Raw genomic sequence first — 7813 nt, 5'->3', positions numbered from 1 at the left:
TTCCCTGGGGCTCCATAGTTGAGGGAATGGTGCCTGGAAAATTCACGTGCCCCACTTCTCCTTCTCAGGAGATAAGTTTTCCCCTAGGTTCTTAGAGGGCTATAAAAAGCCCCAAGCTTGCCTCCTGTGGGACACGCCGTTGGTAAATTCCCCAGAGCTGGAATGACTGCAATGTGCCACCTTCTGCCCCTGCTGCAGCCTGACAGCTGTGACAGGGAGAAGAATCTTGCCTGGCTGGCTCTGCACCTCCACTCCCACATGGGGTGTGGCTAGGATTCCCTGAATGGAATTTTAGATGGAGGAGAAACTTTGCCTGGGCCTTCCTGAGGTAGCCTCTTTGTTAATTCCAGGAGGATGAGAGCTTCTTGAATTCTAAACAGGAGAACTCCCTGGGCCTCAGGAGGAGGAGTGTGAAGGTTAAGAAATCAAATCTCGTGTCAGATGCCTGGCCATATCATTCATTGATGGAGGGTGTCCCCTGGAATTGTTCAGACCCCCTTTCCCTTGTTTTCTCGGCAAGCTTCCTTTTACCACCTTGAGATCTTTACCTGGTAAATCCTTATGGCTTATCTAACAAGCCCTGATCTGGGAATAACTCTCCAGCATGCATGGACACAGTGGAGAGCAGCGGTAAAGAACTTAGGTTTGGAGATGGGCAGGGCTGGGTAAATAAATCAACTTTTCTACCCTCAGTTTCTTCACCTGTAAAATGAGGATATTAAAATCAAATTTATAATTACGTAATGAAAATAAATAACAGGAAATAACTTTAAAGTGAACAGAGGACAGAGTCACGATAAATATTCTGATTGAATTCCCTTGGGGGATGAGACTACAGTGCTGAAGGAAGAGAAATGTCACAAATATATAAAAATCTTCAAATAGTTTATGCATTCACGCACTGACATGAGCCACAAACATTTTTCCACGGGGACTGTACTCATTAGCCTATCACAGAACCAGATTTTGCTGTAAACTAAAAACTTTTAATACAAAATCGTGTTTATATATTTATAATTTATATACGTGCCTTACTTAGCTGTGATTTTAGAAAATAGAAACTACACACTGTACAGACACTCTGAACCTAGAGCTGTAGGCAATATTTTTGGATGGAATTCCATCCCCTATAAAATTAATGGCACATTTTATGGACATGAAGGCTAAACTGCATCAACTTCATGCTTGTTGAGAGGATTAAATGGCTCGATGTATGCATGTAAACTGCCTGAGTCATGATGAGCGCTTGTTGGCCATTATTATTAAACATGTGCTGTGTGTCAGACACTGGAAATGAGATGAAAGGACAGCCCCTGACCACAGGACTCATATGAACATTGAGGAGGCACTTAAGTTAGTGGGGTAAAATCTTCTAAAAGCCACGACTGAGAAGGGCAGAGGTAACTCAGAGTCAGAGAGGTGGTCAGAGAGGGGATGTGGCAGGGGAGTTTTCGCAGGGAGGTGGTGCCTAGTGGTCTCTTTCAGAGAGGGTGAATAGCAGAGTCATCTTTTTGAACCTCAGTTTTTGCATCTGTCCAATAGGGAGAATGTCTCAGCTGTCCACTTCACGGGGCTTTTACCAGAGTTGAGAGAAGCCAAAGAAGAGAAACTCAGGGCTGGAAGAGTCCGCAGATAAAGAATTTTGGTGGTCAATTCTCTGTCTGAATATCCCTCCTATTACCCAGGTTCCTTCTTGCCTATAGCGACCCCCCAGTGAATAACTGCCGAGTGAGAGCATATGTGATGGCCAGAGGTTGCCAGTCTCAGAACAAAGCACGCCACGATGCTTAACATCCCTGACACTAATCTGACATGGATACAACTGGCGAATGCGAAAATGCTTCTAAAAGTTAAAAGCTTTATAAATCTGTATATTCTCATATTGCAGAAGCATGTGACTGAGCCAGGGCTGGGATGTGGGATTTCCACTTCCATGTTCAGACCCATTTCCACTCTGGCACTGTGTGCTGGGACATTTTTTGGAGATTCATCTTCTCAGGCTAGAGTTCACATACCCTGGGAGTCCATGGCAGAGGACAGGGTGGAGTAGGGAAGGAGAAGCCCCCAGATAAATAAACACAGTGCATCTCTGGAGGTCCACTGCACAAAGATTTTTGGGAGCAGGTGTGTGTTCACATATATTATGAACTATAATAGAAAGTTGGCTTGGCTTTTTAAAGATAAAATGAAATGTTTCACAAGGCTACTTTGGGTATCAGACCCAGACCCTAGAGTCCCACTCAGTTGGATAGTGTGAAAGGCAGTAGATTGGAAAGTGTGAAAGGCAGTGTTGGAGTAAGCACAGAGAATCCTAGAAGGTGTTCAAGCAGGGTCAAGGGTCATGATAAAAGCAGTGCATTAGAACAGTGAGCACATGAGACTCACCTGGGAGCTTTGCAAAAAATATATTCTCAAATCTCAATGCAGACCCATTTATCAGCTCTCTGGATATATGTTTTCAGTAGACTCCATAGGAGGTGATCCTGAGCCCAGCTGGATTTGAGAACCACTGCTTTAGACAAAAATTAGGAGTGGTTCTTAAGGCAGGCTAGAGTAGGTGAGAGTAGAAAGAGGAAGCTCCTAGAGGAGATGACAGGATATAGGAGAAGAATGACATATTTTTCAATAACAGCCAATAGGATTTAGAGTCTTATTGTTAAAGGATGAAGGCAAAGGTAATGATGAATGATGATGACATCTATGTTTCGGTTCCTAAAATGAGAATCATCGAAGTGCTGGAACTGAAAGTGGCCATATCCAACTTTCATTCACTTCTGTGAATTTTGTTTGTTTGTTTGTTTTCCTTTCATTTATTCATCATCTCAACAGACATTTTTTTTGAGCACCTACTATGTGCCGAGCATTACACTAGGTTCTGGAGATGGAGTGGTGAACAGCTAAGAAGGGTCTTGCCCTCACAGAGCTCACATTAACAGTTAATTCAACTCCACAATTAATTGTAACTGTGATAATGGCAACCAATGAGAAGTACAGGGTGGTAGGAGCACCTTAAAAGGGAAATGTAGCTTGGGAGACAGGGAAAGATTGCCTTGAGGAAGTAATGTTTGGGCAGACTGCTAAGAATGAGCAGTTGTTAACCATGTGACAATACTAAGGTCAATGTGAGGTGCGCCCACAGAGATAGACAGGGACCTAGAGTAAGTTGGTGACAGACAAGGCAGGGCCTTGAGGGCCACCACAAGTACTGTAGTCTGTTTTTTAAGAAAAATGGGAAACTACTAAAGGGTTTAAGCGTGATCAGATCTTTAGTTTTAAATAACTGTCTTTAATTGCATCAGGCCCTCTTCTTCCTAAATTCTATCCACAGGCAGAGATAAGTCCTGTTAAAATCTATGACACAGTGTATATTTAAATAAAAGATGAATGCTTTAGGTTGAAGTGTACACTCCTAGAAGTCCTGTTCTCTGTAATTTGCAAAAGTGTCATGTCTATGGAAACGTCTTGTGTATTAAGTGACAGTTGTTCTTAAGCTATATATTGCTGTGGTCCCCATAGAAGCCATTCTATGGCTTCTCTGATCTGTGGCCATTCAACCTCTGCTTCAAGATGTCCCTGGGCAACTCCTCTTCTATTATTGAATACTGCTTCTCTGAGATTGAGCCCCAACAGGCCTCTGTTTAACCTCTTGTACAGCCTTCTTGTGCAGTCTTTCTATTACCTCTTCTGCAGGACTGATCCCATGTCCCCACGTCAAATTTAGTGTCGTTTACAAACCCCCATTTCCTTCACTAGCACCTCACGTGGTTGTGTTATTAACAGAAAAAGAGAAACAGGAAGGGTCATCTGATTTGGTGGTGAATAAGATGAGTTCAGAACTGGGTCACTCAGAGGTTGAGTTGTCCTCTGAATGGAAATGTACCACAGGCAGGAGGCAATGCAGGAGTGGGACCCAGCTCATGGCTGAAGATGGATTTTTGAGAGTCCCCCGCCTAAAGGGGCTTGGTTCTCTACAGGAGTAAGTGTAGAGGGTGGGCTGAGATGATGGGGAGATAAGGGGAGAGAGGGGTAAGAGCCATAAAAGAAGAAAAAGCAAGTGGGCCAGAGGGGAAGGTGGGACACAACAATTAGTAAGCACTCACCATGGCCCAGGCACAGAGTGCTGGGCAAATATTACCACATTTCAGTCTCTCAGTGCTGGGTATCATTCGTGCTGCTTTACAACTGAGGGAACAAGACTTAGTTGGGTCACTTCCTTAGAGCAAGAGAAGCAGAGGCTATGAGCATGTATAACAGTGAGACTGGGGGACGGGAGAGGCAGAAAAGGCTTCTAGAGGGATGGAGTGGTGGCTATTAACCTGTTTAACCTATTTGAGTCCAAAATCCACATTTTCCCCATTTCTTCAAGGTAGGAGAATACATTTAGAAAAAAGTAGAAGGTCAAAAGTAGAGCTACAGAGAACTCCAGGAGATGGGACTTTGAAGATGTGAAAGATTAGATAAAATGGAAGCCATCTGTAACCCTTAGGCGTGGATTTTCAGCAGAAGGTGTGATTGGAAGGGAGGCTGCAGTGAGTGAAAGATGTGTGTACGGAGGAACAGGAGGCTGTGAGTGCTGACCATTTATTTGAGAAATTTGGCTAGGAAAGGAAGGAGGACAATGCTTAGGGATGGGGTGTGTGTGTGTGTGTGTGTGTGTGCGTGCGTGCGTGTGTGTGTGTGTGTGCGCGCGTGTGTGTGTGTGTATTTAATTTTGTGTTCAGTTGCAAGTTGTTTTTTTTTTTTTAAAGGGTAAGAAGGGTATGAGAAACTGATGGTATCCAAAACAGGATTGTTTTTCTGAACCAAAGATCAGAATGGAATAATGATAGGCTCTTGGCAGAAGGTGGGGAGGGAGGAACTTACTTGGCAGAGTGCTCACCCATGTGAGAAGGGGGGTTTGAAACTGATATTTGAGGGAGAGGCAGAGAAAACCTTGACTAAAATGGTGAAGCCAAACACTAACTAAGGCTGAGTGGTACAAGGAAGTGGAAGTGGTGCCCAGTGACCAGTAGAAGCCTGTGTGGGGAAGAGAATGAGGGTAAATACCATGGCCCCATGTGACTACATATACCTGTTGCAGAGTGTGGCTGAAATCCAAGTAATTATATTTGAAAAATATAATGTCTCTCATTTATTGATTGTTTCCTAAGTGCTAGCTTTCCCCATTACACTCCAAATGAAATGAAACTACAGTTCAGAGAAATTAAGTAATTTACCCAATTCTTACAAGATCATACGGCTAGAAAGTTCAGTCTAACCTCAAACCCCAGTTTGTCCATTCTCTGAACCATTCAGCTCTATTAAGTCTCTAGACTGATGAAGATGTCCTCATGGAACATGTTTGGATAGAAAAGATGACTATGGATAAGTATTCCTTTCCAAAGGACAGTAACTGACAGAAGGAATAGAGAATGAACTTGGATGTCAGGGAAGAGGTATGGGAATTCACAGCTATGGTGACAGGCTCATTACAGGAGTAGCTGCAGACTGCTCGGCCAGTAGAGGCTATGGATAGGGAAGCTGTGGCTTTCCTAATATGGTCCAACAGAAGGCAAAACACAGTTATAATGGATTCTTCCATTATTTCTTGAACAATAAAATTTCATTTAATGAAAAGCAGAGCCTTCGCATTGTTTCTCGAGTTGCCCAGTAGACAATATGACCTCTGAAAGAATATAGAATGCAGCAGAAGAAACTCTTATCTTGGGTTGACTTCTATTAGTTGAAAAAGAACTAGTTGCAGAGTGGAAAGGAAGGGCATCTTGGGGAAATCAGTACTTCATATGAGTCAGGCAGATCAGACATAACCTTGGACATTAAGAAGGCATATTGAAAAATATTTAATTTAGAGAAAAGTTAGGAAAATTTAGAAAATGTAGACCAAGACTTTAAAGACAAGATGGCTTGAGAAGACTGGAAGTTCACAAAAGCAAAATTGTGAAGACACAGCCACAGTCAGCAGGCACGGATAAATCGAATAAATAGGAGAAAATAGACACATCGACATATGTATTAGTATTTTATCAGTCACTCAGAAATGTCAGTGGGACAGTAGTCCAGTTATTGAAGGTCAGAGATGGATTTCCAAGAGACACACATCATGAAGGGGCTCTGGGATACAGAGAAGATTCTGACATGGGCCATCTTTGAGTTGTGCAAAAGCTGTCTAGCTCGGTACTTAAAGCAGAGTAGGGACTCAAAAAGTGTCATCAGAGTCAGACCAGCTAGTTGGGGGACCCAGCAAAGTTCTATAAAGCAATTTTGTTATGTTGAATCTTATTTTTAAAGATTGTAATTATTATAGTTGCCAGCATTTATTAGTCCCACATGCTAAGCATTGTTTGAAGTATTTTCCATGCATTTACTATTTACAACAATCCCAAGAAATAGATGTTATCAAGTATTAATATTTTATCTTTATATGAGGATAGTTAATTACTGGTCCTGTAGAAGGTGGTTATTAGTCATTGGTTACCTTCACCAATGGCCGATTCTCTTTGTATGATATTCACGAATTGGGAAATGCTGCTAGAAGGAATTTCATTATAATATAAGTGGTTTCTAAGTCTGTTACTACATCATATGAATTCTGCTTTACTCACGGGAAGACACATATCCTGTTAGAAGAGAAATCCTACTTCCTAGGTTTGTTTCCATTCTCCAGTCAGTTGACTTTGATGCTGAAATTGCTACTGAAGATCTGAACAGCACAGCTGCGGTGCGATGGAAGCCCCCCCAGGCTTTGGAGTCCAAGCCCTGATATAGGGCTTGGGCAGGTCACCTGCCACCACAGAGGCAGTAAGAAGCAAGATTAAGATCAGGACTTTAGTTCTGACCCGGTTCCACTTCTCTCACAGTGCATGACTGTGCAAGTTAATGTCGGTGACCTAACCCTGATGTTAGGGACTGAATTGTATCCACTCTCCACCCCCATTCATATGTTGAAACCCTAACCCCCAATGTGACTGCATTGGAGACAGGGCCTTTAGGGAGGTATTTCAGGGTCAATGAGGTCCTAAGGGTGGGGCCCTAAACCCCTAGGTCTGGTGTCTTTTTAATAACAGGAAGAGATACCAGAGATCTCTCTCTTCATGTGTGCACAGAGGAGAAGACATGTGAGGACACAGCGAGAAGGCAGCTATCTACAAGCTCAGAAGAAAGGTCTCTCCAGACACCAACCCTGATGGTACCTTGATTTTGTACTTCTAGCCTCTTGAACTGTGAGAAAATAAATTTTTGCTTTTTAAGCCATCCAGCCTATGGTATTTTGTTATGGCAAATATACCTAATACACCTGCCAAGCCGCTTTCTTGTGGGGTGTGGATTAATGATAGTACCCGCTCATAGTTCCCATCCCATCACTTGTTCCAAGAGAAGCCGTGTGAAAAGCTAAGCATGGTGCCTGGCATGTGGTAAGAGCTTGATGAGTTCAGTTGTTACTGTTATATACCTAAACATGCTTTCACAAGACCCGCACTTCTGAAAGCTGCTGGACAACAGGAGAGTGTGCACACACCCACCTGGGACCTGGGCACAGGGGCATGAGAAAGGTGTGCGGGAATGATTTTTTGTGTCATGTTTTATTTTAGAAACATACAGATTTTGCATTCTAATTAATAATTTAGTCATGTTTGTGCTAATTTATAAAGTGTTTGCAATAATTTATCACAGGAGACAACTACAACTAAGGATCTAGACAGATAACCTGGTCCTGTGTGCCCCACTCACATTTTCAGAAAGCTCGTGCCAATCACAAAGAACTGCTTTGGTGTGAGGATTTAGTAATATGTATTTATTTAGTAATGTGAGGATT

General features: G+C 42.7%; 1 protein-coding gene and 1 long non-coding RNA gene across 3 annotated transcripts in view; one reads left to right on the top strand and one right to left on the bottom strand.

Annotated features, from left to right (window-relative positions):
- The window catches only part of LOC112475219, a 57775-nt gene extending 50558 nt beyond the window's left edge, over positions 1-7217 (top strand). Inside the window, exon 3 of the long non-coding RNA XR_003044603.1 lies at positions 7104-7217. This is a non-coding gene — a long non-coding RNA (uncharacterized LOC112475219). The remainder of the gene's footprint in view (positions 1-7103) is intronic.
- AFAP1L1 (actin filament associated protein 1 like 1) overlaps positions 1-7813 on the bottom strand; it is a 57742-nt gene that overhangs the window by 47891 nt on the left and 2038 nt on the right. The gene's annotated exons all lie outside the window — the stretch shown is intronic.

Source organism: Pteropus alecto, unplaced genomic scaffold (assembly GCF_000325575.1).
Source record: "Pteropus alecto unplaced genomic scaffold, ASM32557v1 scaffold40, whole genome shotgun sequence".
NCBI lineage: Eukaryota > Metazoa > Chordata > Mammalia > Chiroptera > Pteropodidae > Pteropus > Pteropus alecto.
Note: the sequence above shows the minus strand (reverse complement) of the source record. Positions and strands in the feature narration are given on the sequence as shown.